The sequence below is a fragment of the Lolium rigidum genome, unplaced genomic scaffold, assembly GCF_022539505.1.
Source record: "Lolium rigidum isolate FL_2022 unplaced genomic scaffold, APGP_CSIRO_Lrig_0.1 contig_10888_1, whole genome shotgun sequence".
Taxonomy (NCBI): Eukaryota; Viridiplantae; Streptophyta; class Magnoliopsida; order Poales; family Poaceae; genus Lolium; species Lolium rigidum.
In genome coordinates this window covers 52,357-63,058 of record NW_025899800.1, presented here as the reverse complement: position 1 = coordinate 63,058, position 10,702 = coordinate 52,357, and positions in this window count along the sequence as shown.

Here is a 10,702-nt window from a genome sequence, read left to right as displayed (position 1 = left end):
CGATAAACCAAAGTCAAGACGACGTACCGCAGTTCCGGATCCCTCCGTGTGGATGTCTTTGTTGCATACGTGAACGTGGAGTTCACGTGGGATCTTGATGAGGACCCGGATCCTTTTGTCGATGGCGTCGGCGGAGAGGTTATCCTTGGTGGCGCGCATCGGATCGTCGCGCCCTGTGTATTCAAACATCAGGCGGTCCCGATGTTGCAGCGGCTGGATCCGCTTCGTGAACCACGAGAGGGTTAGGTCTTTTCCCGTCAGCCCCTCCTCCGTAAGCTTGCAGATCCGCCTGACAGCGCGGGTCAGCTGAGGCGAGTCGGAGAAGTGGGGGCAGTGCGTCCAAGACGGAAGCTCGGTGGCGGGGCAGTTCTTGAAAGGTGGTAGCTTCTTGTCGCTCGCGGGGTCGGAGACGTCCTTCAGATAGAAGAAGCCCCCAGACCAGTATCTCGCGGATTCGTGGCGGTCGGTGGGGGGGTAAACGCGGCCCGGGCGGATGATGAAGGTGACGGATCCGCAAGTCGCCAACTCGGAAGTTTGGCGGATCTTCTCCTTCTTGACAGAAAAGTAGTATTGGAAGAGAGAGAGCTCTGGGGTTACCCGGAGGTGGCCTTCGCAGAGAGCAACGTGGTTGCTGATGGCGAGCACGCTGTTCGGAGATATGTTGTGAGGTTGGAGTCCGTATGTCTTCAGAATCTCCCGGAAGAAATCTGAAGGCGGAAACGAAAATCCGCGCTCCACCAGTGCCTTCGTCAGCACCATCTCGTTGTCCCTTGGAGCCGGAGCTGGTTCATTTGGAACTGTCCTCCAGCTTCCGGGTTGCAGGAAGCCCTCTGACTCGAGATTCTTTAACTCCATCTCGGTGGTGGTACAGGGCCACCACTTCCCCTTAGCTTCGGAGTCGCGCTTCCGAGCTTTTGATTTCTTGGCAGCCTCTTCTGTCTGCTGCTCCGACTGGCCCGCCTCGGAGGTTTTCTCCGGGTGAGCGAGAGGTCCCCTCAGTCTCCTTGCCGGAATCCTTTGTAGGATCCAGCCTGATGGGAACAAAGGGAGGAGGGGCGGAGGAAATGGGCGTCGCCATGATCGGTTCCGAGCTCGGAGGCGGAGTCGTCGAAGACATCTGAAGAAAAAAGGTTGGCGGAAACTTTCCTTAGTCGGATCTCAATTCGTCTTCCCCAAGTTCATCCCTACCAACTACGGCGCGAGGTTTGAGCTCGAGGATTTACCGTAATGGCGCGTGCGGTGGTCGGGGTTGCCGGCGGCGAGTTTTTCCGCGCGGTGGTTCGCCGGAGTTAAGAACACGAAGAACACTGCGGCGGAGGGCTCGCTCCGGCAATGCTCCGGCGACTTTCCGGCAGGTTCCGGCGCGGCGGAGAAGAGGCTCGCGGGCGGCGCTCGGAGGAGAGGTGAAAAGGGGGTGAATGGGGTGAGAAGGGGTCGACGGCTGATATTTATTGGCTGAGGGGATAAGATTCGTGTTCCGCATCCTGTGGTCGGAACGCAAGCGTCGCGCCGTTGGATGCGTGACACGTGTCCCAAACCCTAGCGGTAAAAATGGCTAGAGATAAGTTACCGCGCAAATCGCGCGAAAATGGCGCCAGAATTGGCGGAACCGTTTGAGTCTTTTAAGATTCCGGGTGATTGCGTGAAGATAAGTTGGCTCTTGTTCGCAAGCAGGGAGTAACCCGGAAATGTTCTTTGGAACGTCGATGGATGAAGTCCCGCAGGATGAGAGCATTTTCCGGCTATAAGTTGGAAAAAGAAGAAAATGCAAAGTTTGAGCTCTTCAAGTTTCTCCGCGTTGCCGACGATGCCGGAAACCTAAGAAACAAGCATGGCGGAAACTGCTGGCGAAACTCGGAGAACTCTGGGGGCTACTGTTGTGGGTATACTTCATGGGTGTACCATCGACAGTGCCTAGATCCGGCAAGCCCGGGTGGCCCACAGACGGTGATGAGGCATGTGGCCCATCGGGCGGCCCAGTTGCTGGTTGATCATGAAGGAAGAAGTCCAGCCCAGGATCGGCGAGGCCGGATCCGCACCGACCTAGGAGTGACCCGGATCCAGGGAGGCCCATGAGGAACCCGGATCCAGTACGACATGTATGGAAGGCGGATCCGTGACGTGCACGTCAAGATATTGTACCGTAGCTAGGCTATCTGTAATCCGGCTAGGACTCTCCGTGTAAACCCTAGATCCGTGCGCCTTTATAAGCCGGATCCCGGGAGCCCTAGAGGCACAACCACAACTCATTGTAACAACGCGAAAGCGCCCGGATAATTCCAGACAAGCAGCAGTAGGCCCTGTCATCGTGCAGGTGTTCCGAAGCTGGGTAACTCGCGTACCACCGTCCCGTGTGCACTCCGCCCTATGGCCCCTACTTCTTCTCCCCCTCGTGAGGATCCCTCCTCCTAGGTACCGTCGATTAGGCAACGACAGTCCTCAAGGGCGACCCGCACGGCATCCAGAGGCTGCCAGACTCCTTCGCCGACTACGTCGCCGGCGACGATCGCCCGCGCACGATGCATCTGCGGGAGGCTGCGTGCGGCTACTACCGGTGGATCGTCGACGTGATCTACGACGCGCGCGGCAAGATGTACCTCAACATCGGCTGGGAGAAGTTCGCGCGGCACCACGGCCTCCAAGCCGGCTTCATCCTCCAGTTCTCCTACTTCGGCGACAGGGACATGAGCGTCAAGGTATTCGACGAGACGCGGTGCCGCCGGGACTACCAAGGCGACAGCACCGACGAGGAGGACGACTAGTGTTGTTTCTTCGCAGCGAATATGTGCACGGAGGTTTCTGCCTGTTCGCCTCATCGGTAGAACCAACAAGGGCACCATCCTCCCGCTGGATTTTCCAGTTTAGGTGACTGGGTGTGCCCTCGAGTGTTCTTTCTTAGCAGCGAACACACGAAACCTTCGATGCACGGCCTAGTTAGGTTTAGTTTCTTTGCAAAATTTTATATTTGTGTCCACGACGGTTCAAACTATGTATTAGTTTGTGGAAAACCACGTTCCCAATTATGTTTTCGTGTAAACCACGTTTCAAATTATGTATTAGTTTGTGGAAATTGAAATAAAAAAGCCAAAAAAAGTATTTTAAATGTTTGGGGGAGGCGTTTGGGGGACGCGGCTGGGGAGCGACGTCCCCCAAAGGCGGCATGAACGAAACACGTCCCCCAAACGCTCAATCCGGCGCGGTTTGGGGGACGCTTTGGGGAACGCGACTGGAGATGCTCTTATGCTGCAGATTGGCAAACCATCGCTGCCTGCCGGGCCGCAGCCGTCACATGAAACAAGAAACTATAGGAGCCGAACACTATATATATAAGCAATAAGAAAGGAATCAGGTAAGCAATAGCTAAGATAAGTAGAATATTAATTGAATGTGCATGGACGAAGATAGTAACCAGAGGACAAAGGAAGAGAGCTTTGTTGAGGCAAGCAAAATACTCATTGCGGAGACAAAATACTATTAGTGGGACTAATCAACTATGGAGTATTGTACATTCTGAGGCAAGGGAAGTATTAAGTACAGAGTAAAAATACTACTACTATTTGTTGAGTAATCACGCCGAGGAAGCACAGCTAGGGTTTCGTAGAGGATCTGGGGGCCACCAACGCCGCCGTCGCACCGCCCTCGGGAGGGAAGGGGAGAGAGGGAGAGGAGGCAGAGGAAGGGGAGGAGGGCGGCTGCGGCACGCCGCGCCGTCGCTGTCGCCGTCGGCCCTGTCCGTATGGGGAGAGACGAGAGGGCGAGAGAGATGGAGGACGAGGTGGTGGTGGAGGAGGAGGAGGAGGCGGAGGAGCAGGGCTGCCGCCGCCGCCTCCGTCGCCCTTGTTCGGCGCGGAGAGAAGAGAGGTTGCGAGAGTTTTTTTTTTGCCGGCGAGAAGGGGAACGAAATAAGTCTAGATAACCCCCCTATGTTTGAGGTTTGGGACGTTTAACCCCCCTAGGTTTAAAGTGGAGCACATAACCCCCTCAGGTATTCATTACCGGTTAATTAACCCCCTGAAGCTTTTGATGGCTGTTTTAGGCTGACTTGGACGGTGGTTTTGGCCACGTAGATTACGGTTTAAAAGATGGGGAAGGAAAGTGCAGTCCTTCAATTCCGCATCTCTCGCCCCGACGCTCCCCCACCACTCTGTACGATTGCGCGTTCCAGGAGGACGAGGATGGCGAGCGCGGCAGGCTGGCGGCGGCGTCGCAGATAGCGAGCCGAGGTGAGGAGACACCCGAGGTGGCCGGCCCAGGTGTTCGACCTGGCCGACGCGTTGGCGCTCGCGCTCAGGGAATGCCGGCGGCGCGGATCCGCACTGGTCGCCTGCTTTCTCAGGGACGCGCACGGGGCGGTGGTGAACTCCGACTTTACCAGAGACGCGCTCAAAGGCGATGCCTTCATGGGGTACCTCTCCGCGCCTGAGCCTCGCCAGCTCCGGCGGCCACCAAAGAAGAAGCCGTGGAGCTCAACTCTGGAAAAAGTTTCAGTGTAAAGTTTTAGCCATCTCGCATTGTAACTACAGAGAAGATGTAATAGAGTTATGCCTCCCTTTCTCTGTAAAATCCGGTGTGCTGTTCTTGAGACTATGTGGTGTAGTTTGTTGGGAACAATGTGCTGCCACCACGGAAGCTCCTCCTCGTACTTGCTCACTGTTAATCCATAATTTAAAAGATAAGAGGCACAAGGAAAATAGCCAAATAGTAATATGAACATTTTCTAATTGGGCAGCAAAACCAAAATGGGCAACAGCTTGTTAATTAGAAAATTTTGACTACCAACACCAAATTAATGGGCAACTGATTAGCCATTCAGAGCATTTTTGATGAGCTGAAAATATTAGCCTTCTGTAAAAAAAATCTATCCATAACTCAAGATTAAATGACTACACTTCAGTTGATGTAATTCAGCTAAAAATCTGTATAAAATAATCTCAGGTATAGAGATCCATATGAAACAGAAAACACCATTACTAATAATCTAGACAGGCCAGAGATAGATGGCAAATATAATAATCTGAAAATTATCAATTAGTGGCTGCTACACTTCAACCATTGCAGATAGAGCAGAGAATATTTCGTTATTATAAGTGGACTGTTAAGTATATTAAGCTCCCACGAACCTAGGCAGGCAGCTCACCTGCACAAGCGAAGTTCCTGAAACTACCCGCAAAAAAAAAAAAAAAACTGCAGCTCTAGTGGGTTCCTGAAACTTTTTTGCAGGTATTGTCTGAAGTTTTGATTATATCGATCGAGCAGGTCTGAGCATCAGCACAACGTCCGCCAGGAATGCTGCAGGTGCACCGGACGGCGGCGCGCACCATCTATTCTTTGAACAGATTCAGTCAAAATCCTCCAAACTCCAAAACAGTACTGTAAAGAACCTAGGCTTTTTCTGTCATACCCGGTAAAACAAACTCGAAATCACCTATTGTCCAAAAAAATCGGCAGAGAAACAAGCAGTACTGACACTAAAACCTACCCCAAATCCAATCCCCCGATTTTCATACCCAAGTCAACCCGTCCTCGAGCCCGTCCGTCCTCGAGTCCTCTCCACAGAAAGAGCCAAAGGGGTAGCTATTTTAAGGAGGAAGGAGCGCGAACCACTGATTGGAGAGACGAGCTGATTCAGCTGCCCATCATGGAGAGACGAGCGGAGCAGAAGATCAGAGACGAGCAGAGACGAACGGAGCGGCTTGACCACGGCCAGGTGCCAGCTCCCCAAAAGCGTTGCCTACACGTGGACCAAAACCGCCCTCTAAAACAGCTATTAGCTTCAAAAACCGCTTGGAGGGGGTAATTTAACCGGTAAGTCATACTTAAGGGGGTTATGTGCTCCACTTTAAATCTGAGGGGGTTAAACGTCCCAAACCTCAAACCTGAGGGGGTTATGTAGACTTCTTTCGAAGGGGAACCAATGGGAGAATAGAAATGGCTGCAGGGCCCCACGGATCCGACGTGCAAGAAAGAAGTAGCCCAATATTACTGAACAATAGCTGATAGTATCCTATTTTTCGGTAGGAAAGATTTCAAAGAACATGTGTTTGCTCTTTTTTTCTCAAATACGCAAAAGATTGCATATCGTTGTTGTATTAAGTAGAAGAGTTTAGACAAACATACAACACTAATCCATCAATCGTCAAAGGAGATCAATCTAACACAGTCGTTGCTGCACCATCCTAGCAAAACATGTGTTTATATATATTGCATTTCATAGAATGGCTGTTCACCTGCCATTGAGGTATAAGCTCATCTGTAAATAAACATGAGTATCAAGGTAAGTTTGCCCTCTGCAGTCCCATATGTTTTTTTCAGCATATACTTGCTTATATCGTCTTATAGGCATAGACCATCTGTGATTAGAAAATCTGTGCCACATACATGCAGAGTAACCTCAAATTTGAATGCCGATCAAGATAAAATGTTGGTTACGGCTATGGCAAAAACTGTGCAGCACAGAAAAAAAATGCAACACAAGGGGTAGCATATATACAGATTAGTTGGTTGATAAAGCATGAACAAATGGCTCATTACTCATGAGGCAGAATAGACATCTCAACCAAATAAATGAAAACAAAAAACATGATAAACTATTACTCCCCGTTCCAAATTATAAGACGTTTTGAGGTTTCTAGATAAGTAAATTTTGCTATACATTTAGATATAGTGACATACACTATGTCCAGAATCCAGATACATAGTTAAAGCAATGCATCTAGAAAAATCAAATCGTCTTAGAATTTGGAGCGGAGTGAGTACATCATGAGTAAACAAATAGGAAAGGTTGCAATATATAAACAAGGTAGCACCAATCATAATCACAACTGCTCTCAGATACATCTTATTCTCTTGTAGTATCACAATTAGAGAGTGAATAACTGGACCAAATAAAGAGTAAAGAGGTCACAAGTTGGGTAAGAAAGATATAGCACTGGTTACCCATTGCCGGTTATGCCATGCCAGACAATCCACATGAAAATACTGATTCGACTCAACTGTGCACCATAAAGATTAAGGCCTGACACAACCGAATGCGCTAAGCAAGGGTATAATATTCCCTCTCAGGGCATCTCCAGCGGCGCGACGCAAACCGCCGTGACCGAAAATGCGTCGTGCACCACCTCCAGCGGCGCGACGCAAAGTGACCGGGCCGTCCGCAGAGACGCAAACCTGGCCTAAATATGCGCCAGGTTTGCGTCTCTGCAGACGCTGCGCGGACGCGCAAAGTGTCCGCTCGGTCCTCGCACGGGCCCGCCTGGCAGCGGCACAACTGCTTCGTCTTCCGCGGCATTACTTTCGGGCGGCGCGCTGCAGCCTTTGCAGGGCCGCGTTAATGGCATGCCTCGGCTTCCGCGAGCGTGCGCAGCTGGTAGACGTTGCACTGGTAGGCCATTGAAGGCGATATGGCGTCGGAGCCTTTTAAATGGACGCTGCCGGCGGCCATTTCCACGACCAAACCATTGCCAAATCCCTCAGTATCCACCCCACCGACGCCATGGGAAAGAAATGCTGGCCGTTCCGCAAGACGAAGAACGAGCAGGAGGCTAGCGGCTCGCGTTCCGGCAATAAGGCACGAGTCGGCCGGTACGTCCGCGTTGACTTCGCGCGTCAGCTATGGGAGGAAAACCGGCCTGTGCCATGGCCGGACGCGAACTTGCCGGGAGGGGGCTGGTACCTGAACTCGCGGCGCGTGCCGGTCCCCCCCGTGCCGCGCGAGGGCCGAGAGCGGCGGGACGAGGTGCGCCGCCGCCGAGCGATCTTGCCGCCGGATCTGCGGGAGGATCAGGCGTACGCACTGAACTCCTACAACTGGATTTCATTCGGGACGTGGGAGTTCGATGCGCGCCGCGGCGCTGGCTACCTCGGCGACGTGGACTTCTTCGACCGAGAGATCGCCGCAGAAGAAGAAGAGAACGACCAGGAGGACGCGGACGAGGACGAGGACGCGGACGAGGACGTCGACATGGTCGACTACGACCACGACGACGGCGGGCCGACGTGGGATCCGGAGACCCAGCCGCCGGACCTTTCCGAGGATGAGGCCATTGCCATGGCACTGGCCAACAGCGCGCAGGACGAGCTCAACGAGCTCGCTTTGTGGGAGGGGCTCGCAATGCTGCGGGAGTCAGCGCTCGCGCAGGGGAGGCCGGAGACTCCTCCGGCAACGCCGACGTGTTCCAACGACCGCGCTCCGCCTGCTGCTGCGGCGTGGGATCCCTGGCCACAGCCTCCTGCCCATGCGGCGGTACCTCCTCCACCGCCAGCGTACGAGCTTCCATGGCCGACGCCGGAGTTCATTAACCTCGTCAGCGACGACGACCAGTAGGCAGCAGCAACTTTTAGCACGCTTTTATGACTTTTTTATGTTTTTTTATTAATGTTAATTATGGTTGCATGAATGAAAAAAAAATTATGCGTCGCGCCGCTGGAGCCACCCCCGACGCAAACGGACGCCCGAACGATTTCGACCATTTCGCACGACGCAAACGGACACGACGTCGCACCGCTGCCCTCATGCCGGTCAGAGTCGGACCTGCGCTGCGGGTGGGTCTCGTGCGCGACGCGGAAGTCACCCGTGCACCGGCACGTTTTTTTGTCTGTCGGCTGTTGCTTTGCCATGCCCATGGGCCCATCGCAGGTGGGCTCTGGGCCGTAACGGACCGTGATTGTAGATAGCTGCCTGGTTACAAAACCTCGCATCGGATCCGACGGTAGAGGCAATCTTCTTCTTACCGAAGAAACCCTAAATCTCCGTCTCGCCGCCGCCGAAAAGATGGAGCGCATCTCCTGCCATGCCGACCTCCGAGCCCTGCAGGACCGCTCCGATAGGCGCATGTTTCTAAACCTCGTCTCTCTCGAGTCCGTGAGCATAGCCAGCGACTCGCATGCACTCCTCCGCAACCTGGTGGTTGAGCGGAGGAACTGGCGATGCTCCGAGACGGATATGGATTTCCTCTCGCTCGTGGCAAGCGTGGCGGCGGAGCTCCACAAGATGAAGCTTGCTCTGGCTCCCCTCCTTGATCAGGAGGCCAAGCCGGGAGAGGCCTACCCGAAAGACCTCCTATTACTCAAGAACTCTGCACTTGCACTCCTAAGTCTGTGGGAGGACGCTAATGAAATAGTCAAAAAATGTCTTGGATCGCCGCTTGTTGAGCAGGATGTTTTCTTAGGCCATGCTGAAAACGTGGGCGCAGTGCTAGAGGATTCCGTTAATCAGGTACTGAGAGGTCAGCGCAACTTTGCCTGGCTTCAGCAACGTGTCCCGACTTTCCTCAAAGAGGTCGACCTTCTGTTGTCTACTCCGGTTTGTTTCCCTTATTCTCAGTAGTAGACTATCAGCTGTTTCTTGCCAGCTCGTGACTGTTGTGATGAGTATTTTTTAGGAAGCTCTCAAATGTTTCTATGTGTATTTCTTGGAGTGACAACACCCTTTATGTTTGGATGATGTTGATGGATTTTGAATCATGTGTATTATGGTGCTGTTTTCTCATTCTGTGCTAGGGTATAACTTGCAATTACTTTCGGTTAATGGCAGCTCCACCACCATTCTGTGGAACGGCAGATATTACGGAAAAATTCATTACGAAAACATGGAGGTATTCTCTCTTTTGGGGAATTAACTCTTAACAAAGATGCACAGTTCCCTCAAAACTTTTACCACAGCTACGTCACCGAAATTAATTTCGGCTGCCGGATCCTCCCATGGATGGCCGCGACAGCATCTTGCTACTTTGCCGTGTCGAGTTTATAACCGACTCCCTTGTTTCCGTAAAAAAACTCATCGCTTCCCATCTCTTTCTCTCGGACTCGCCCGACGCTAGGCGACAAGGCCGACGGCGTGCCCGACGCTAGGCGACAAGGCCGACGGCGTGGGGCGTCGGCCGCTGTCCTTCTCCTTCTCCATGCCCACTTGAGCCGCTAGCGCGAGCCAGCAGCATCCCCCACCGGTTGCGCCTCCCAAATCCCTGCACCAATGACCGGCGATCTGCTGTTGCACGGTGCTGCCGTTGTCAACCTAGGGTTAGGTCTCTCCGTCACCAGGCCAAGTCCTATCGCACTGGCACGGTTCGGCACGGAGTACGACCTCTCCCGGTGCGGGATACCTCCATCGCGAGCAGCCCCAGACCAAGGTGAGCCTGTGTTACCTTATTGTTCCCCTTCCCTTTCGAAAATGATATGATAGGTTCTTCCGGTGACACTGTTTTGAGTTCAGGGACATAATGTCTCTGTTTGGACTAATTTCTGTACAAACTGTACTTTTCCAGCTCCAATCACAACATCAGGAGTAGCCACCTCTGCTCGCGGGGTATGTTCACTGATCTTCTAATTTCAATATTATATATGTCATTAGCCTTCTGCTCCAAAGTGCCTATTGGGTTTTGGTAGCTATGGCTTAAAGCATTATTCATGTTCTGAATAAAAAACTAGAAAAAGAGACTGCTTTCAAAAGATTATCAATTACTACTTATTAACTTTGTTTACCTGAGCAATCTTTATTTGTGGCCAGTTCAGTGGATCAAGCATTTGACAACCCCAAGTATGATTAATCTGTATCTTTCAGGTTGCAGATCTGGTTTTGATGTTCTTCTACTGAAAAAATGAGCGGGTGACCTGGTTGCCATGGCCGAATTTGGGAGATGAGCACGAGCCAAAGGCAACATGGTCTTAAAAGATTGTATATGGACTTGGTCTTCACTCTTCAGTC